A 23,480-nucleotide genomic window follows, 5' to 3' on the forward strand; every position below is an offset into this window, starting at 1 on the left:
AAATAGCATAGCCTAAAGAAATGAAAAATGCCATGCCCTGAGTAGGCCTAGAATCAGAGTTGTATTATTTGATCCCTGTTCAGAATCAAACACATAACTTTCTTATGTCCAAAGTCTAAATCATTAGGAAATACACTCTTGCTGTTAAACCATGAATAAAACTTTTTAAATCTATCTTTTTTGCTGAAACTTCTTCACACACTGAATTTATTCAGATATGAAATACAGAAGGACAATTTATAATGGTCATGTCAATCCATACGGAAATTTCTATTATTAACCCTTGTGTAATGTGACTTCTTGTGCCTTTGTACTTTACTTCCCAAACTAGACTGAAACTGGATTTGGCATTTCTTTGTTACCTGTAGAGTGGTTAAGCAGAATGTTTTAAAAACAGTTCTACTTTCCCAGAGTGATTTAGTATGCAACCTAAACCACAGAGAAAAATGTGTAAATGCAAATCCTCATTCACAATAAATGTGGTGCCCCAAGGCACTATTGCTACCTCATAAGTATTTGGATATTATATTACACTATATTGTCTGTCAAGCTTTACTTCCAATCACATTATTTTTATTCTTACCAATTTATATAATGTGTGAAAAAACAATGAAAGGCAAAGGTAGGTTTGATTTTACTCAGTCCAAGAGGCAAAATACAATCTTGGACCATATAGGTTTACATAGAGGGGATGTATGGCCCACTAATCCCCTTGTTGATCAGAGGACAATTCAACCACAAAGTGATTAAAAATGAAAAATAAAGTTCCTTTGGGAAAATAATATGCAAAAAAAAGTTACCTTCTAAATCACATACATATTCATAGGGGGAAGGGAGAGGGGGAAGGAGAGGGATAGACATTTCCGAGCACATCACTAAGGGCTTCAGACAAAATGAATTCAATCCATCAAAAATAAGCATAAATTAGTTATTTTCACAGTTTTTCTTTCATTGGTAATCTGAAATATATTAGCTGTGTATTTTAAGCATTTTTTGTTATTATTGAAAACAATAAACAGTCTAAAATCCTAATGCTAGAATGCTAATAATTGGGCATCACATTAACAAGAACCAGACATAGTTTTAAACTGTGATTTTCAATTAGCTTTACTTATTAATAGAAGACTTTAACTGAATGGTACCATGTGTATGGGAACAGGTAGAAGATCCAGTTTTCAGCTTCTTAATTTTATGTAATTTACAAATGTACAACAACCAAAGCAAAAGCTGGGTGAATTATTTATTTTTCTATTTCATTCACTACCAGAAAAACCATGAAAACCTTGAAAAGTTCATAAAGTACTTACTAAGTCTTCAGGACTTTAGTGTTTAAAGCTGCTTCCATAATCATCTTTATGAAATCATTTAGAGCCCTGTTTCTAATGCTATATATATTTTAAAATTTACTTACAATTTAAATTATGTTGGTTTACCAAGTGGTAAGCCTGCAAACACATATGAAAATTCTACTCTGTGCAATGAGAAAGCCTCATTTTGCCATTATATAAAGCCAAGATTTTATCTTTCATTTCAAGGAAGTTTAGAATCCATTTATAAGCACCAAATGTATAATTTTTTATGATGTATTATAATGCTTAAACTTAGAACTGTCTTTAAAAATAAACTGATATTGTTTTAATTATTTAATTTTTTGCATATGAAACTCCCTAGGCTTAGCAGACAGTCTTTTATACTTTTCTTTGTGTTTTGAATATATTACCTCTCTGCTCTATTAAATCTACTGAAATTTTCCAGTGAGTTATGTAATTTTCCCATATGAGAGTTCAGAAAGTTTTCAAATGACTCTGTATCACTTCCTAAGGACTCTGAGGAACCCAGGGCACAGCTGTTACTTAAGTTGTTTTCTAAGCTCAGCACTTTACTACTTAGTATTTTCTTCTTTCATAAATTCATTGAAAAATAATACAGTTGTATTTTATTTGTGCCATATATATTGATTAATAGGTAAGTCACTTCATGGCTTCATAAATAATTTCATTTATTTTTCAAAGAAAAAATCTCTCCAAAGATCATTCTTCTGTCCAAGTACTAACCAGCTCCGATCCTGCTTAGCTTCTGAGATCTGATGAGATTGGACATGTTCAGGGTGGTGTGGCTGTAGATAAGATCATTCTCATTTTTTTTAAAGTCTAATTCCAGTTGTGCTGAAGAGGTTTTTAAACAAGTGAGGCTATTTCAGGGAGCTTAGGCACACTCACTAATCAGATAACTTTAAGAAATGCAAAGATATGGTCAACTCTCCTTAATTTTAAGGGAAACACTATTTTGATATTAGGCAATGAAAAATCTCAAGTAGAGTCAAGTACTAGAAAACATACTAGGTTGGGATTTAAAAGAATAGGTTTCCTTTCCAACCCAGTTCTACTATTAACTGGCACAGGAACTTGCACACACCATCTAACCTGGACAAATTACTTTCCCTCTCTGGAACTCAGTTTTCACACCTGTCAAACAAAGGCAGTGGGACTAGAAATTCTGAAATTACTTTTAGCTCAATCAGTCTGTGACTCTACAGGATTGGTAAGTAGGAATTTACATGGTAATTAACATAAAAATAAGTCTAAAGGTAGCATAATTTTACTATAATTACCTACATTTTAATAAAATTACCTATAAAAATTGCTATAGGTGATTAAAATACATATAGTACATAAAAATACATATTCAAATTTAAAGTTCAGTCCTCATTTTTCTGATAATCAAGTAACAATTTTATCTAATGGTTCTATAATGATATGCCTTCAAAATCAAGGTAAATTCTAAAAGTTAACATACTCTTACCTGACATTTGAATCTTTTTGAACTAATTAGGCTTTGCTTAACATCACTGACCAGGATTACAGTTACAGCGATATTATAATAGTTTAAAATTATTCCATGGGTTCTAAATTTACTAAATTTTACTCAAAACAACCTATAAAATGGATCATTTTAAAACGATGAATAAAATATGTAAAAATATATATTCAAATTTAAAGTTCAGTCTTCATTTTTCTGATAATCAAGTAAGAATTTTATCTAATGGTTCCATAATGATCTACCTTTAAAATCTGGGTAGATTCTAAAAGTTAACATACTCTTACCTGAATTTAAAACAATGAATAGAATATGTAAAAATATATATTCAAATTTAAAGTTCAGTCCTCATTTTTCTGATAATCAAGTAAGAATTTTATCTAATGGTTCCATAATGATCTACCTTTAAAATCCATGTAGATTCTAAAAGTTAACATACTCTTACCTGATGTTTGCATCTTTTTCAACTAATCAGGCTTTGCTTAACATCACTGACAAGGATCATAGTTACAGTTAAAGTGATACTATAATAATTTAAAATTACTCCATGGGTTCTAAACTATCAGGAAAAAGAAAATAAATTTAAATTTAGTATTCTTCATTGTTTGACCCTTTTGGAAATCCCACAGTATTGCTTGCGGAGAGCTTGTAAGTATCTCAGGTACAAATATCAATGTAGAGAAGCTGATCATTAAACAAAGAAAATTTGTGCAACACTCATTTAATAAAGACTCCACCCTCCAAATCTAATTCACATATTCTGATTTTAAGACAAGAATGAACACTGAAAAACATCAGCCAGAAGAACTGGAACAAAGTACAGGATCTGATCTCACTTCCCATATCTTGTCATATTGTTTCTTACCCATTTTATGTTTTATTTGGGTTTTCTTTCCTTTATACCTTATTGTAGTCCATAATACCACATAATTCATTTACTTGTTATGATGGTTTTTTATTGCCTGCCATGCTGCAATAAGGCCATGAAAATAAAGCTTTTCGTCTGCTTCATTCAACGATGTATCTCAAGCCTTAAAGGAGCCTACCACAAAGTAGTTATTAACCAAATGCTTGTTGAATGAATGAAGAAATGAAGAATGCATTGAATTACAATGTATATAGGAATGGGTCTTGATTCTCAGCTGAAATCACTATACAATGCATAACAAATGTACATTTCTCCTGCATCAGAACAGTCACATCAAGCCACTATCGTTTATAAAGTTGATATTGAGCTTGGCTGGAAACCTACTTTTTCTGTTATTAAAATCAGTCATGAAATTTGGCAATGTTGATGAGGCATGATAGAAATGTGGTTGCTATGGCACAGTGTATATGTACCCTGCTTGTGAAGGAAGAGTAAGGAATGGAAGAACAAAGTGAGTTACCTGAGCAAGGAATGAAGATAGAATGGTTTGTGGCTGTAAAATGTTGGCTACGACACTCATCAAATATGATTTTAGCTAACCTGAGGAAACTATCATCTAACATTTACTCATTCGAAGGATAAGTCCAATGTCTCAGTGACCTACTCTGTAGTAATGTGTGGTTTAGATAGTTTAAGTTGCATTTATACAGAAAAGATTATTCTTCTATCAGCAGACAAAAGATGTATTTGAGCAATCTTTACTTTCCTAAACAACGTAAGGAAATTTTGGGCCACATGGTTGAGATCTAGTAGAAGGAAAGAAATAAACTAGAGAAAATTCATTTAAATTAGAAAGAATGTGCAAGCTAGGAAAAATATTACTGTGAAATATGATAGTTTCATTTAATTTTTTTTTGCTGAGTTATATATAATAAAGGTCAAGTATTAAATTTTCATTTTTGAATATTTTTTCATTTTAATAGGAGTATCCCATGCCAACATACATGACATTTTTTCATAATTTTAGGTTAGAAAATATAAGCTTCTTTTCTCATAAGTTTTCATGCTCTACAAAATTTGCCATCATAAACCACTTTGCATTTATCACAAATAGGTATTACATTAGAAAAGCAATTCAACTGTATTCCATTTCACTAGTGAAGCTAAGCAGCTTTGCATGATAACTAAGTTGGGTTAATGGGACTACGTTTGAAGAATGTGTTACCTGGAACTGAAGTTCCCTACTTGTTTTTAACTGAGCTTAGGAGTCTGCAAAATGAAGGCAGGAAACCTGCTGCGAGAAGGATAGGAAAATTATTATCATCTGCATTCCTAAATTGAACAAGAATTTCTGCTCGGCAGAAACCTCTTGACTGCAAAAAGTCTGGAATTATATCCTGCTGTTTAGAATAGCTGTTTGGGGTAGAGGGAGTCCAAACATTTCATTTTTCTTCAAATCAAATAAGTTTTATGCATACGTTTACAGCCTTACTGGAAGTTTGCTTGCTTGCTTTTCAAAAAGAGAAGCTATGTGGAACCTCTTTTTGTTAATAATGAAAGAAATTTTGTGACTGGTCAAGTACCTAATTTTTGGTTAATGAGTATTTTTAATTATCTTTGACACAGAAATATTTTTTCTTGAACATAAATTTCAATATAAATATTTGGCTTCATAATACAGGAGGTGAATTTTTAAACTTAGTCTACCACCTAAAAAACGGGCTATTTCTGTTTCTTGGGATGTTTTCAGAAGTTTATTTGCTGAACAAACTTCTATGGTAGCTCTTAAAGCTATTATTTATTCCTGATCATATACCTTCATTATCTATTATACCCATCAGCATTGATTACAGAGTCCCTCTTTTATGTTAGTAAAGGCTTTTGGGCCCTGAAATTTTATGTTTTCTGATATTAAGATTTTTAATTCCTAATTTCTTTAGATAGCATTTTCCCGGTACTAAGCTTCTATTGGTCATATACTTGTATAACACAGAATTGGGTTTTATGCTATGATACAGTTTGAAAATATTTTAAAGAAATAAGTGTATTTTTATATTTATTTATGTGAAAGATATGACAGAAACATACTGTCACAATATTTTACATTTTCTATTAAAGGATATGAAAAAATCTTTCATGATATGGTCTATTTTTAGTAACTTTAAAAAATATAAAATTTCTTCTAATTCATAATGTTTATAAGTTCACATAATCAATTATATCATTTCTATAACCTCATAACTTTGATTATTTATCTCTTTAGAATATTTACTATTTTCCTATTGTGAGTGATAGCAAAAGTTCTCTCTCTCCTCCCATTTTCTACCAGCTATTTTTGGGCAATAATGATATTCCCTTTAGTATCTTTTTTGTACTCTTAAATCTGCTTATACTTCTATAGTTTGATTGTCAGTTTAAAAAACATCCATTGATTCCTTGATATTGAGAAAAATCAAATAACTTACTATATATGTACACTGACTTCTTTCTGTTGTGTCTTTCCTAATTTTTATTAGTTGTTTTAGTTTTACATTGTCAGGACATTATACTTTTATGTTCTATTACGTCATCCTAATCTCCATATTTATCTTAGATTTAGTGCTAGAGTTAAATATTCAATGCTTGTGATCAGTTTTTTTTTTTTTTTTTTTTTTTTTGCAGTAGTTTCTATAGTCACTTATTGACTGGATAGAGAATAGTTCCTTCAAGAAGGGCTCTAACAGTTGCTAATAGTTGCTTCAAGATGTGCTCTTGATAACAATATTTCCTGAGTTCCCATATGTTCAGAAAATTTGCCTCTAGCCTTTACAGCTTGAAGAGCACTTTGGCAGATCAAAAAACCTTTGGTGCCCATAAGGGGTGGTGAATTCATTTTCTACCATGGCATCCTATTTATTGTTGGGTATCTCAACTGTTACTAGTTTTGGAAGTTTTTCCGAATTTTGCCAAAATTCATCGTCTTAAAACTTCCAACAGCATGACCTATAGTCTCTTCTACATAAAACCCTTCAAATATTTCTCTATTCCAGGATAAAAGTAACAAGGCATTGAAGGAAAGTTCGTAAGGCCAAAATATCCCCACATACCTTCTAGTAGTAGACTTGCTGTTTTGTTTGTTCAGTTAGCTCAAGTCATTGCGTCTTCCCTACTACCCTTTTAGTGCTCTGTTAAAGCAAGTTAGACTTATCATTTTAAGGCTGAAAAGACCCTCTGGGATCATCTGATATAAAAGTCTCATTTTAGGATGAAGAAACAGGTTCAGGCTAAGGTCAAGATATTTTCTTAAGGTCATGCCACTACTAGTAAGCTGAGTCAGACTTTGAACCCCAGTGACTCCCAGGCAAGGATTCTTTCCACTTCACTAAGTCCTTCAAAAATACAATGATCAAAACTGTTGCACTGCACTTAAAAAACTCAGACTGTGTCCTCTCACATAAAAGAATGTATCTAAAGTCTGTTTGATAATTGTCATTTTGTTCCATATTCTAGTTATAGAATAACACATGCAGGATAGCTGTATCAGGGAACTTTCAGTGGGTTTGCTGTTCATCTACATAAACTGTCACTTTTGTTTTCTGTTTCTTGACAATGAGAAACTTCAGACAAATGCACTTTCATTTTCCTACCGCAAACTCTGTAAACCATCCTTTTGAAATAAAATTACACAGCTTATGCTTACAACATAAGGGCCAGATTTTATCTTCAAATATACCACCCACTCTCAAACAGCAGAATTTGGCCTTAAAAACCCATTAACAAATATTGTCATTAAACTAAAGAGCTAATTACTTTGGATTCAGACAGAATGAACAAAAATCATAGGCCAACCGCAGCTGGTCGTAATAATGGTGAAACTAACCGTATGTTACACTAGAGAATTAAAAAACAAAGACATATTAACACTAATGTAACCAACATACAACATTATCCTCCAAATGGAACAAACTATTATAGTTAGAGAATTCTTGAAAGTACATTGTCATATTTGATGCAAGAAACAAGGAATCCTTTCAAGGAATTAATTTTCATAATTTGCAACTATCAATGTTTAATGAAGAAGAAAACATGGAGAATTTATACCACTACAATATTCCACAAATGAAGAATTATATCAAAAAATTATTTTGATCTAATTGGATGCAAATAATTTTAAATTCAATTTTAAGTACTTAGGTATCTATAAATCTTCGATCTTCACCTTGGAGGAAAATTTCCCCCTACTTTTCTTACTGAAGAGATCATTATTATAAAACACCCACTTAGCTTCTCTTTGCTGATGTCATCTCTAACCAGATTGTTTACTGTTCATTGTTTTAGACTTTTATATGGCAGGTTTGGAAGAGAAAATGTGATTATACGTGAGGGGACCAGACTAGAAGATCAAAGTGGTCCATTTCTGCTCTAAAACTTTCTGTTTCTATGATTCTATAAAGTTTCTGTAATTTATTCTTTTGTTTCATGTTTCGCTTCCTGCGTATTGAGACTGTCTTGTTCAGGTTCCCTGAAACTACATTATAAATTTTCTTTAAGAAATTGCAGCTTGGTGGACACGGTGGCTCATGCCTGTAATCCCAGCACTTTGGGAGGCTGAGGCGGGCAGATCACGAGGTCAGGAGATCGAGACCATCCTGGATAACATGGTGAAACCCCGTCTCTACTAAAAATACAAAAAATTAGCAAGGCGTGGTGGAGGGCACCTGTAATCCCAGCTACTTGGGAGGCTGAGGCTGAGGCTGGAGGCAGGAGACTGGTGTGAACTCGGGAGGCGGAACTTGCGGTGAGCTGAGATCACGCCACTGCACTCCAGCCTGGGCAACACAGCGAGACTCCGTCTCAAAAAAAAAAAAAAAAAAAAAAAACCAAAAAAAAAAAAAACAAAGAAACTGCAACTTAAAAACATAGTCCGATAAACATACCAAGGATAATGAACATGATTCACTTCAAGACACAATTCATTCTTTCTCCACCTCTTCCTTTTTCCAGAAAAAATAAGTAAAAAGAAAAAAAGAAAGATAGAAAAGGAAAGGTATGTTTCTCTGAAACTGAAATATTGCAGATGATTTCCAATCAAAGCTTTATGAAATTTTCTTTGGAGACTTTATCCAATGATAAACTCATGAACTACAAGTTTTAGGCTATGTTCAGGTATGACAATCTTCCTGATGAGCACAATTCTAATAACAAGTGCATGTGAAACTTCATTATTATAGTTAATCCAATTCTGTAAATTTTTAGTTTTGATTACTTGAAAAAGGTACTCCATTATTTTATGCATATGATCATATTCAATTCTCTATGTGTAAAACGAATAGCTAATATGTGTAGTTAATTGGCACTACATCTTTTTGATGAAGGGTTTATTGTTGCCTTTTAATATATTATGGACAAAAAATTCTACACAACATGAACAAGTGTACACAAAGAGACAAAAAATATCTATAAGCTTGAAAGCCAATAAAAGGATTTTGATTGAAAACTTCATTCTTCACTATAAAAATAATATCATATTGAACCTTTAAAAAATCATCACAATTTAAGATCTGAATATGTCCCTACTAAACACTTTCACTAGAATAAAAAAACCTTTTGTAAACTTAAAATTACAAATTATAAAAATGAAGTTGCTAAATGACATATAGGAAACAGAAATACAATAAAGTGATATCCACCAACTGTACATGCAACCTTCCATAAATGTATCATATGATTTCTAAGTTATTATTTGCTAAGAAAAAAGTAATGGAAAGAGGTATTAAGCAGATTTGTCCTTTTAAAATCTAAGGCTGAGCTTTCAAAACAAAGAGAAAAAGATACAATCCTCAAAATTTGGAATACTTAGCCAAACCTAGTAATAACTCATTATTTACATCTTTTAGAAATTTCTTATAATTAGATACAATAATCCTAAATAGCTAAATAAATTGAAACATTACACGGAACAGAGCAATAGCTAAAGAGAGCAATGACAGGGCTATCACTCTGAAAGAGAGATAGTGACACCTGGGGATTAGCTCATCATACTGAACTTTGAAAAGGAATATTAATGAAAATTAATAACTAAAGTAGGGGAGTCAAAAAGGGAGCATCAATTTAGCACTTCTGTAACAAAATTACCCCTTCTTTATTTATTCTTATGACTATAGGAAACAACCAACATAAAAGCTCAGGTTTAGCATAAGGTTTGAAAATGAGAAGTAGATTGTATTGAATGTCACTTTCAGTGTTTCTCAAAGGCCTAAGACCCACAGGCATCAGGATCACTTGGGAGTGGGTAAATGTAAAAATACATATTCTTGGGCCACATCCCATCCCTAGTGGGTCTAAGTTTTGGTGAAATATCCCCAGGGATTAACTTAAAATTTAAGGATCCCTCCTCCCAACTTCGTGTGACTCCTATGCACATTAAACTTTGAGAACCACAGTATGTTACGCTTTTTTAATGTGATACTGATTATCAAATATCAAGGTTTCTACTTTGCCCTTCTTGTATTTACATTTACATGACAGATAACAATTTTTAAACATTATGTTTTCTTTATTTCCCCTTTTTACTATGGAACTACACATACATGGATAGTTTTCTTACATTTAATAGTTTCTTTTACTTTCCTATATTTTATATTTTATTAAAAGATAACATTACTTTTGATGCAAGTAAGAGTTATGCAAGAATGTGTGTTACCCCCCAAATTCACTTACCTTCAAATCCTTGTGCTCATTCAGAAATTTTTGAACATATATGGCGGAAACTTTCAAAGGAATATATGTGGTGGATTCTCTCTTTAATTTCCAATGCTTTTAAGACGGGTCAAGGAGATTCCTGGGGTGCCTGCCAGAACTGCCGTTGAGAATAGAAGACACCAATGCTGAAGACAGTGAGTATCTGATTATCTCTAAACAGAACAGAAAAACAAGTGATTGGTCACCTGTAATTCACAGAGAATCTGCTGTGGAGAAAGTTATTTTCAGTGTTACTAAATTTAAACTTGGCCTGGGTTTGCTGCTCCCTAATTTAGCACAGTTGTCATTTAAACTTTCATGTCATTGTGAAGTCAGAATTGCATGATGCTGCCTGCACAGCATTCTGGTTGAATTCCTATTGCTTTAATTGACTATTTTTTCTACACGTTGCATCAAGTGATATCATTACTAATTTTACTTTGGATATGCAGGTGCTACATTTTGCAGCTGAATTTCTAAGTCAGGTTGATGAAGTCTCTTGGAAATACTTCTTTACATGAGGCTCTATCACCTCCGTAAAAGATAAAATGGGATACTTTAACTAAATCCCCATGGAATCATCTGGTAATTTTGCTGTATTTCCTTTCACATGGGTAATGCTTGCCAAGATAATTAGGCATAAACAAGAAAATATTCTTTTTAGTCAAAATGTGTTGCCTATTCAGGAAAACCAAAATTCTAGAATCTTTGTTGAATGAGTGAAGCAGAAGTTGGTAGTGGTTGATATAAAACGAAAAGAAAACATCTATTTTAAAAATTGGTAATCAACTATGCAAGTACTCTCCTAAAGAATAGAGGAAATGAAATGTACAGATAAAAACATGGTCAAAACCAAAATGACAAGAGCGTACACACATGCAAACCCAGAGTACACTGTATAACGTGAGTTCTCAGAGAAGATTCTATTGCTTGGCCAACCACCGTGCCCAACTCTCTTCTTTCTTGCTATACATCTCACAAATGGAGAACAGAAAATCAAATGTTCTCTTTCTGATTCTTCCTTACGCCTAACAGCGGTCATGTGACCCCATTTTGGCCCCCCATTTGGGCTCATAAGCTATAAGAAGTATGCTGGGTAAGAAATCCTGGCAGAATATTGCTCTATTGATACAGAGATCCCTGCTTCTCTTCTCTCTTTCACACATTTGCTTGTCTTGAATGAAGACATGATGCTTTGGTGATAGAGCAGCTGTCCTGTTCCCATGATGTAAAAGACAAAAAAGTTTAGAGAAACACAAAGATATAGGGCCTGTGATGGATGAGCAGCTTAACCAATAGCACTAACTGCTTTTCCTGAAATTCTACCTATATAAACCATTCAGTTGTCGGTTTCTTGCTAATAGAGGCATTGCTGGTTGATGAAATGCTCAAAAAATGGGTTAAAAAGTAAGTGTCACTGAAATGGTTGCAATGATAGCTACTGTTTAACTCTTTAGAGTGTAATCTGCAATAAGGAGAAGTTTTCATGATGTAGAGTCAAAAACAACCTTCATTCTGACAGAGGTTGGAACTTGCCTCTTTTTTTTTTTTTTTTTTGACTCCTAGGAGAGTTGGGCATGTAGGGAATAATGGGACAGGAGATGATGGTAATGAATTATAACAGAATGGAATGGAAAGCCTAGCGCAAGGCTTGGTTTGGAAGAAGATGGGCCAGTATTACAGCAGGAAAAAGGAAGACTCTCATCTTTGCGTCGGTGACAAAGCTATGACATTACTCAAAATCTCAGAGAGACTGAAGTTTCACCTCAAAGTTCATTATTCTTATCTCACGAAGTCTTGTGGATTCTTTTTTACTGAAATATTTTTCATATTTAGCACTTCACTACTATCTTCCTTTCATAAATATTTCTTCCTTAACCACACAGTTCAGGCTTTCACCATCTTTTTCCTAAACTATTGGCACAGACTCTTTAACAGATTTCTCTTTTTCTTAGATGCTATAGTATGTTCTATGACTTAAGACTTACTTTTTTTTTTTTTTTTTTGAGACAGAGTCCCGCCCCAGGCTGGAGTGCAATGGCATGGTCTCAACTCACTGCACCCCTGCGCCTTCCGGGTTCACGCAATTCTCCTGCCTCAGCCTCCCAAGTAGCTGGGATTACAGACACACACCACCACACCCGGCTAATTTTTTTTTTTTTTTTTTTTGCATTTTTAGTAGAGACGGGGTTTCACCATGTTGGTCACGCTGGTCTCAAACTCCTAACCTTATGATCCGCCCGCCTTGGCCTCCCAAAGTGCTTGGATTGCAGCCTCTAGCCACCACACCCAGCCCCTAAGACTTACTTCTTAAAGCACTGATCTCATTGGATCCCTATTCTGTTCAAAACAAAAGAGCCCTCTTTGTCTATTGAATTAAGTTTGATATAGTTTGTATATTTGTTCCTGCCCAAATTCTATGGTGAACTGTAATCCCCAACGTTGGAGATGGGGCCTGGTGGGAGGTGATTGGATCATGGGGGTGGGTTTCTCATGAACGGTTTAGCACCGTCCCCTTGGTACTGTTCTTGTGATAGTTCTCACGAGATACGGTCATTTAAAAGTGTGCGGCATCTTTTATGGGTTTATAACTGAACCCATAAAAACCTTCCTCTTAAACACAGCCTTCCTCCAGTGCTCTCATTTTGTAAATAGCATCATCAGTCATCAGCTGAATAAGCCAAAAACCAAGGCTTTGGTTGCCCTAATCTATTTAAAAAAAAAAAAAAAAAAAGCTCTGTTTTTCTTACTGGACACAAGCATGTAAAATACAGCCCCTGGAACTACTGGCAGCCATCTTGGGATCATGAGGAGAACCTGTATGAAATTAAGTGAACACCAAGGAAACAGAGCTGAGAAACAGAAAAAGAAGAACCAGGTTCTGAGACTATTGTTTCACTCCTGGAGAGAGATTTGCTTACAGTAGGAACACTCTAAACATTTCGGTTATATGTGAATCTAGGGATTCCTTTTTTGATTAAGCCACTTTGGGTTAGTATTTCCATTATTTTCAGTTAAAAATATCTTTTCTATTTATTTCTATTTTTATCGTGTGCCTACCAATTTCATTCATTTTACTCATCTCTCTTATTATCCATATTCTACATTTTTTTCATGATTCAGCTCACCTCCCGAATTAAACCTTTCCAGATTCTTCTAATTCATAATGAGAGAATCCTAAATCAAAACCACTTTATTATCCACTGTATATACTAATAAGAAAGCTCATGAAGGTCTATGACCAATCACTTGGTGATGATTCTCAAATTTTATCTTTAGCTTAACATGTTTTCCCTTGTTTCCATATTTATTTATTTATTGCAGTTTTAGCAGAGATGAGGTTTCTTTATGTTGCCCAGGCTGGTCTCAAATTCCTGGGCTCAAGCAATCCACCCACTTCAGCCTCCCAAAGTGCTGGGATTACAGACATGAGTCACCATGCTTGGCCCATATTTTATTTCTAATTGAATAGTTGACATGTCAACTTGCATGTTTTGAAGACTCTCCAAACTGAATTTGTTTATAACTAAATCCATAAAAACCTTCCTCTTAAAACAGCCTCCATCCAGTGTTCTCTTTTTGTAAACAGCACCATCAGTCATCAGTTGAATAAGCCAAAATCCCAAGTTTTCAACCCTTTAAAAAGGAATCAGAGTAGATTTGATCCTTCTTTTCCTCTTTAGGTTCATCATCTGATCATCAGATCCTTTTGATTTTACTTCCTAAATAATTTTCAAACCTACTTCACTACTTTTCTCTGTATATCCTCCTCTTCTCTTCCTCCTCCTCTACCACCATCAAAACCTTGTCTGTTTCCCTCCAGCATATTTTCCACATGGCATCTAGAGTGATCTTTTTAAAAAAACACAATTAATCATGCTAATCCGTTGTATAAAAACCCTTAATACCTTTCCACTGTTCTCAGGCTAAAGAAAGATAACACTTTACTGTGACCTCATATCATCTGATCCCTGTCTAACTCTCTAGCCTCATCTCCCTAGATGACAGACACTCTTTTTTCCCCTCATTTTTAGATACCCAACATTCAGCAGAGTCTTTAATACATAGTAGGCACTCAATAAATATTTGTTGAATGAATGAACAATTACTTTACGGTAACTCTTGAATTATGAGGCACCTTGTGTTACAAAATTTTCCTTTATATATTATTGTCTGAATTACTTATAAGTATATTGAAAATAAGGATATATCTTACATTACTTCATACCCTATAACAGAATGCCATGCAAATAGTATGGGTTCACAAGGTATTTGATTTTATCGATATTAATAATTCAACTCTGAATACTTTTTAAAAGTTTGAAGTTGATTCTCTCTCTCACAATGGCTAGATTACCACTTTTCTATAAGATTAGAAATGACCCAGAAGAAATATATTATTACTCTGCCAAAAAAAAGGTAGTAAAAAATAGAAAATTTGTGTCTGATCAGAATTCTACAGAATTTACATAGATTAATTATAAAGAAGTTGCTTTTCTGCATGACAAGAAAAACCCTCTGCTAAACCTTGAGTTCTATGGCTAAACACTCAAGCATGTTTGCTATTTGCATGATCATACTTTCAAATATTTTGTATTTCTCTTTAGACATCATTTATCCTCAAAAAATAGAAGAAAAAATACATTTAATAACGACGAGCTGAAGTCTTTTGAGTTAGAGACTCATTATTTTGGAAAACAGTTACCCCAAGTACAAATTAATTCCTAGTTAGTGGATATTTACCTGAGAAGAACAAAAGGATCTTCAGAGATTCAAAAGTAGGTATGAAATTCTAGCCTATTTTATATACTAATATCACTCCAAATAAGAGAAATACTTCCCAGAGTAGCCTATATTGAAAACATACATAGGGAATATAAAAGCAATGAAAACAGTGGGGCTGGGAATGTATTAGGTTAAACAGGGATACTTGCTTCTTCAGGGTTTCTGACTGTGTTAGCTGTGGCCAGATAATGTTTTGAGAATGGTAGGTAGAATTAGGATCAAAGAGATGCGAAAGGAAGAGGCAGGAAATGTAAGGGTAGACAACACAAATTTTGTGCCTGAATAAAATTCCTGAGTAGGCTTTAATCTTCTGGCTCTAAAAAACAAGTTGAAGTTTGCCTAAGGCATAGTTATACAAGAAGTAATTGCCTTTGGGTTTCTATATACCTGTTATTCAGTTATAAATGCATTCTCGTTTTCACAAGGTATTAAATCTGTTAGGATATTAGTAAAATTAAAAAAATATATAGAGAGAGCGCAAAGGAAAAGGAGCCCTCTTGCATGAAATGCATTTTGAGAATGACTACACACAGTTCTCTTAAAAATCCAAGAGCAAGCTATTTTACACTTTCCCCTAGAGTACTAAAAGATATTTTAGGAAACGAGTGAATCATGATTTAATATTCAATTGCTTTTCAGGCAAAATAAGAAATTCCACTAAAGTGTCAGTCATGATTTCATTTTTCCTGAAACATAAACTCCAAGGGGTAGGTTGAAGCTGCACTGTTTATTTTGCTCTTCTGTATATAAATAAAATATAAGATTAACAGAATGGTGGAAGAATAGCTTCTTATGCTCTGCCTTTTCCAACATGCTTCTTTTCTGTACTTGGGGGAAAAAAAGAATTTTCAAGTGTAGGATATTTCACTTGCTACACGTTTTTGTTTTATTTAATAATTGCTGAATCTTTTGACAAAACTGTGTTTATTCCGTGCATGAAAATTGATATATGTTCTAAAATTATAGCACAAACCGTTTATATTTCTTTAAAAATTATTTTTCTGGGACTGGGTCGGGTGGCTCACATCTGTAATCCTAGCACTCTGGGAGAGTGAGGTGGGCAGATCACCTGAGTCAGGAGTTCAAGACCAGCCTGGCCAACATGGTGAAACCCTGTCTCTACTAAAAATACAAAAATAAGCAGGGTGTGGTGGTGCGCACCTGTAGTCCCAGTTACTCCAGAGGCCGAGGCAGGAGATTTGCTTGAACCTGGGAGGTGGAGGTTGCAGTGAGTTGAGACTGCGCCACTGCACTCCAGCCTGGGCGACAGAGTGAAGCTCTGTCTCAACAAAACAAAACAAAACAAATAACAAAAAACCCCCAAACAAACAAACAAAAATTCTTTTTCTAAGGGCATGAGATTGCTCATTTATATATACTTAACGCATGTATTCCTCCAATATTGCATAAAATGGTAAAAAGCTTTTTAAATTCATCTCTAGTTAAAAGATTTAGAATACCCTATGATAGATCCTATTAATAAAAGGTAAAATTATTCGTCATAATTTAAAAAATTTCCCAAGGAAACAAGAGAAATAATACTGTATGATAAGAAATGAACAAGTGAAAAAAAAAAAAATACACGTACATTGTAACCCCTAGATGATCAGTTTTCTGTGATTTTCTCAATAAATGAGTGACAGACAAGTCTGGGAACTCCCAATACTCCATTAAAGCAATCTAAAAAGAATGTCATTACAAGGAGACAGAACTGGAATAGGGTTAGAGAAGCTAAAATTGTTAATACAGGGAGGGGAAGGCTAGATGAGAGTAGCAATTACAATTTTGGAATTTTTTTCTTCTTAAGAGGATTAATCTCCCACAAAACAATTGTTACATCGAATCCTAGAGTCTTTGGAACATGGTTGACCACCACCAGCTTTGAGAAGGAAGAGAAAATCCAGGAGTCAGAAGTGGACCATGTTGATCAGGATCCTACACCCTCCAGGTAATGGCAGAAGTCACTTATTCAAATGACTCCACAAATTTCCCTTTGTCTGGATGGTGTATCCCTTGCAACCATCCATGTTCACTGATCAGTTCACAAGACAGAAAAGGTGGTCCAGGTAGGGGACACAAAGAACACCAATGTTTTGGAAACAGTAGTGGTCAGGAGTGGTCCTCATTCATGAATCAACCTTGCAGTTCAGAAACTTCAACTCCTAATGAGTCTGACCAGAATGAGAGTGCCTCCTTGAGCCAGACTCTCAGGTTGATAATTCAGACATCTCTACCCTAAACTGTGGTACCTTCCACAAGTGCAGATCTATAATGGGGTTCATTACAGAGAGCCACCTGGTCTACTTTGTTCAACACCCTGATTTGTTCAACACCCTGATCTTCCTCACTCTGTGGTCCTACTATGGGCGTTTTTTCAGGTCTTCTAAAAAAGTGATCATTAAGACATCTGCCATTTATGAATTTCTCTATGTTCTGTACTATAGTGATAATTAGTACAAATCATACACAACTGACATAAGGTAACATCAACTTATACATGAAAGAGATCAAATGAAGAGACTAAAAGGCAGAAATAAAGGCCACAGGCAAACAGCCCCGGCGGCGCCCTGAGCCTAGTTAAAGATCGACCCCGGACCTAACCGATTAAGGTTATCTATAGACTCCAGACATTGTAAGGACAAACGTTGTGAAAGTCTCTGTCCTGCTCTAATTACCAGTGTCTGCCACATATCTTAGTCCTGGGCCCAGTACAAACAATCCTCTATTTTGTCCCAACTTCCTGAGCCCAACGCAAATACATCCCCCTCCCCACACATCTCAGAAACACCACCTAGAGAGCCCCTGATAAGGTCACAACCGTTTGTAGTTTTACTAAATGCACGGGAACAAATAGAAACTGTTAATTGTATTAACCAAATTACCAGTTGTGATGCTGCAACCAAAAGAATTCCTTTGGACCTCTGTAACCTTACATATCCTGTATGCATCGGGTTATAAAAAGCGGGCACATGCATCATTCGAGGCCCTCTTGTATGTTATAGAACGGAGGGACCAAGTTCGAACTTGCATTAAAGATCCTTGCCGCTTGGCTTTGACTCTAGACTCTGGTGGTCTTCTTCGGGGAACAAACGGTCTGGGCATAACAATACATACATACACTCAGGTCAAATATCCAATTAGGTATATATATCTTTATTGAATAATTGTAATAGGCTGAAAAATTGAGTGAATGGATATAGCTTTACTTGTAATTCACAGAGTATCCTCACACTTATATGTATTTTTCTCATTTAAATGTTTCTTCTGTACTCTCAACTCCTTTACAGTATACTTGTTTTATATTTTGTTTCTGATGAATAACAGCTGAGCTTTTCTGTGCTGTTTTGTGGGGGAGGAGTCTGTTGCAGGTACATTTCTCTGCTGATAATATAATGTTTGGCTTATAGTGGATGCTTAAAGCATGATGATGATCACTATACACAATATTTTGCGTGTGCGCAAAAGAGAAAAATATTTCTAGTCTTTATCTACTATCGTTTTCATTTATTTCTGGTACCAGCAAGACAGAAGATTTGCATTACTTCTGAGCATAGGCATGATACATTTAGATACACTTTTCCATCTCTCCACAAGATAAAACCTATGCCATGTAACAATCAGTACTGCAATTGTATGCTGTATTGAAATATTTTAGACTTTGATAGGCTCAATAGATATAAACATAAAGAAAAGATAGATGTCAAAGAACTGGAAAATGTTGAGCTATCTACATCTTCAGTACTGCCAACCCTGGGCCTATGGCATCAGTTCCACTTTCTCAGAATGTTACACAGAAAGTGAGCTGTCCATACTTTTTACGATGACTTTAAAAATGAGTCTACATATGCTAAAACGATTTGAGACATCTTGACTTACATAAAATGAAATTTATAAATATGTTTTGAAAACTCTTTACAACAATCAAAGACTAATGTATTTTTGACAAAAGGCAAGGAGGTAAACAATGCTGGGAAATGTAGAACATCCATGTGTTAATTTATACTATCATACAGCATCATTTCTCTAGCTGACAAAAAAATCCGTTTCACAGAAAAGCTAAGAAACGGAGTTCTTCTGTTAATGTTAATACCAATGGAAAGTTCAAATAAGTCAAAAATAAAACAAGATACGAGTACTGTTTTTTTAAAGAAAATAGCTCTTAACTGGAGCTAAGTGATGTGGCTTCTAATCTAGGCTCTACTGTGGCCTGAGATAAGTTATTTTTCCCCTCTGATTTTTATTTTCTCTATTCATATAAAAAGTGGTTGGATTAAAACAGAGGTTTTTAAACTTTGGCTGCACTTTAGACTATAACTGGGTGTAAAGAAATACCAATGCCCAGTCCCCATCCTCATGGATTCTGGTTCAACTGGTCTGGGGTGGAGAAACTGAGCCTCCGAAGTTCCCCATGTGATTTTAATACGCAACCTGAGCTGAGAGTCACTGAATATATGTCCTCCAAGCACCTTTAATGCCTAAGAGTGTATGATTCTGGAATTTCTGGGAAAAGTTCCTTAACAGACACACACAGAAACAGGCAAAGTTTGTTCATTAATCTGGACTCTCATTTCTAATCTAATAGTAGTTTTCTACATAAGTCAGGTCTATATTTTTAATGAAAATCATGGTACCTTTTGTGCAAATTAGATAAAGTATTAATAAAGAAGATTGGTAGAGGAAAGAGAAGCAGAGAAACAAAATAGAAGCACTGTCAGAATATACGCTTTCTAAAAGCAATTTTGTATCTGCTCATCAATATTTAATTAAAATGTTATTAGGTGCTTATTTACACATAGCAATTTAGAATCCTAAGCTTTTAAAAATTCATCTACTTTAAACATACAAAATGCAAAAAGATAATCATGATAGTGGGAACACAAAGTTCACTGCTACAGAAATGTTGATACTTGGTCTGCTTAAAGGAGACAAAGATTTATTTTACTGAAGACACTGCTCGATGATTATTTATTAAATGACTAAAACTCCCCCATGAGTAAATGTAGACCTTATGTCTATCGAATTATTGGAAAAGAGCTTTCCTAGGAAACAGTTGGTGGCTCTAGGTTTTCTATAGGAAGGTCCAGAAATTGCTCAATAGTGTCTCTATGGATCACACAAACTCAGCCCAGCAGAACTTCTGGTGGTTTGGCCAAAGGAAAGAGTGTCAGTGTAGATGATTGGCTGTGGCATAGTGTGCTTACTTGGCTAGAAGATCATTTTACCACTATGTGATAAGTTAAAAGAAAAAAAAAAAGAATATGAAAAAAAGATTTTTTGTGTCTTTAAAAACATTCTTTTTTTTTTGTTATAGATTCAGGATGTACAGGTACAGATTTGTTATATGGATATATAACATCACGGTAGGGTGTGGGCTTCTAGTGTACCCTTCACCTGAATAGTAAACATTGTACCCAATATGTAATAGAAAACAGAAGGTTTAAGAAAGTGTAAATGAATCATTGGAAGAGGGCTGGTCTAACACTTTGCATTTTCTGACTAAATATCCTGAGATGTCACCAACTACCCATTTTGTGAGATGGATAATAGACAAGGTTGAATATTATAGACCTGTACCCTGAAGAAAGCAAAAAGGACCAAGTTTGTTCCCCACAGCCCCCACCACCATATTAATAGGTTATTCTACATAATGTTGTTTTTCAACTCTAGGCTCTGCCAGTGCTCCTCTGTACCACTGTTTAGCTGAATAATATATAAAATCTAGGTTTGTCAGTTTCAAATTAGTAATTATCCCCTGTGCATTTCTGTTTCTAAATTTTTTTTTTTTTACTTTCTCCACCATTAGGCTTGAGAGCTCTCCAAAGACAGATCATACTTTTCTAAGCACTCCGTATAGTGGACATAAAGAGATGCTGAAGATAATCAGAGATTAAATTATGATTATTTTAAAAAAATCACAGGCAAGCTTTCAACTATAAACTTCAAATTTTTGAGCTTTTACACTTTCTTGAGTGACTTCAATTTGCAAAGTTGTTTAATCTCATTATACACATAAAAAATCCTCCTTGATTTGGATTCTGTTATCATTAATTTTCAGTTAGTAAGAGGCATAAAAACAGGTCTGTTCATGTACCAGGGTACCTAGTGGAGAGGATGATTTTTCAGCAGCTCGAATCAAGCATGCATTTTGCTTGCCATCCATCACCCTGATATGAGCTGCATCCACCAGGAGGGAGAGATGCATTTTAACCATTTGCACAAAAGCGCCAAATGGGGCTAAAATGGCCCTGTCCCTAATCTTGAAATTGTGATGGGGTTTCCTCAGGGAGGGAAAGATGTATGAGGTAAATAGTAAGCATACAAGGGTTAGACCAGTCTCCTCTCTTTTGTACTTTTCTGTTCAGCCACAGTTAGGAGACAGGAGTTGTGTTTGAAACTAGGAGATGAGAACTACAGCCCTGTTTTGCCACCTGTACTTAACTCTAGCCTCGTTTTCTGCAGTTGGATGCAGTTGGCCTCCATCTGGTCTATGAGACACTGCAGCAGGGACAGGTGAAATTCCCACAGACAGGATGCTGAGAGATGTATCTGAAAGACTGCCTAATTCTGAGATCCGCCTTTCTGTTTGGAGGGGCTTAATATCCAGAAATAGGTGAACCATACTCCCTGGGTCAGCATCAATTACAATTTGTTTAATTAGGAACATTCATTCATTTGTTCATCCAACAAAAACATGTAGCATAACTTCCTTGTTCTAAGTCATGGGGATATAAAGATTCTTAGATACTTTGCAAGCACAAAGCTCATCACTGAATTCAGCTTAAATCGTTTTACGTCAATTCTTGAGCTTCAACACACACACTTTCATATACACACACAAACCCCCCACCCCCCGCTTACTCTCTATTACACAGGAAATCTTTTTAGTCTTTACTAAGTGACTTTAACTACCATTTAATGAAGGCTCTCCCTTTCCACAGGACCATTCGCTGCCTCTGAGTTAATGATGATGTCTGTTGCCAAACTCCCCATTATATAACTTTAACCCAACTCCCCTGCATGCTTCCTGACCTGGGGCAGAGGGTGGTGGTAGTAGTGGTGGCAGTTTTCAGCCTTCATCATGGCCTCCCTATTACAGCTGCTTTTCATTCATAAAGCACCAATTCATAAAGCACTGGTTTGGCATTAGCTGTACTACTGCTTGACTGTTTTCAATGTGCTTTTAATCCCATCTAAAAATATCTCAATGAGATGAAATGACCCAAAACGTCTCAATGTTAAAATCCAGAATGTCAGGTGTAGTATGTGGAAGGAGACGAGAGGAACTAGCTGGTATCTATCCACTGGTGGAAAAAATATTATTTGGAAGGGTTAACTAGAAGCAGTCCTTTGTTGCTAAACACGAGGCCAGTGTTGCTGTTCTGATGCAAACCTTCATGAAAAACTGGAGTAGATGCACAAATATATTTTTGTAATTTAAAGTGTAAAAAAGCTCACCATGTAATCTGGACTCTCTTCTCAATGTAATTAAAGTCATTTTCTAAAGTGTCTACTATGAAAACACAGAGCCATAACTGTAGTTTTCAGCAATATCTTGTGAAAACAGCATCTCGGAGCTTAAAATTCAGTAGGCTGCTTTTTGTGCCATATCACCCCAAAACTACTTAAACTGTTTGCTATTTAGATGTGAGTACTGATCACACCAGAAATAAAAGTCAGAGGGGCTCTGGGTTTGCTGATAGTGTTATTCCAAGTGCCATCCCTGGGACCTGCCATTTTCCCTGAAGAACAATGAAGCATGAGGACACCGAGCAAGGTAGTTTTGATATCAATGGGTTACACAATCAAAGCAATGACTCACTAATGAAAAGGCATGTAATAAACTGAACATGATTAAAAAAAAAAAGAATCACAAGGTGATTCATACCTTTTAAAAGAAAGCTCTTTCAGTTCTTTAAGCTATGTCTATATATTTAAAGAAACACCAGAATTTTTTTTTTTTTACTATAATACAGAGAAATACCTTATCTCCCTATTAATACTTACCAGGACCCTTTCAAATTCAATGGACAATTATTGCTTTAGTAAAATTACCCTCTTTGATAAATCTTGCTTGGATAGTTTAGCATGGAAAAGTCAAAACTTTCTCTTAGGCAGTTCCAAGTTTAATCAGGTTAAGAATAGATTAATATTGTTAATGTTTCCTTTCTTTCTCACCTTTTCCATTCTCTGCTTCTGTTAGTCCTTGTACTACTTCTGAAGCAATATTCTCCCTTTTATCTGCTTTCATTATTATTTTCTCTATTACCACTCACTTTTTTTATAAAGCAGA

The 23,480-nt window shown here is 34.8% G+C and overlaps 1 protein-coding gene across 3 annotated transcripts in view; it reads right to left on the minus strand.

Moving 5' to 3' along the window:
* Nucleotides 1-23,480, minus strand: part of HS3ST5 (heparan sulfate-glucosamine 3-sulfotransferase 5) — a 290,237-nt gene that overhangs the window by 166,385 nt on the left and 100,372 nt on the right. For all 3 annotated transcript variants that reach the window (XM_033234351.1, XM_033234348.1, XM_033234349.1), the window contains exon 2: nt 10,385-10,578. The gene's annotated coding sequence lies outside the window, so the exon portion shown is untranslated. The remainder of the gene's footprint in view (nt 1-10,384; nt 10,579-23,480) is intronic.

Source organism: Trachypithecus francoisi, unplaced genomic scaffold (genome assembly GCF_009764315.1).
Source record: "Trachypithecus francoisi isolate TF-2019V2 unplaced genomic scaffold, Tfra_2.0 Lachesis_group15, whole genome shotgun sequence".
Classification (NCBI taxonomy): domain Eukaryota; kingdom Metazoa; phylum Chordata; class Mammalia; order Primates; family Cercopithecidae; genus Trachypithecus; species Trachypithecus francoisi.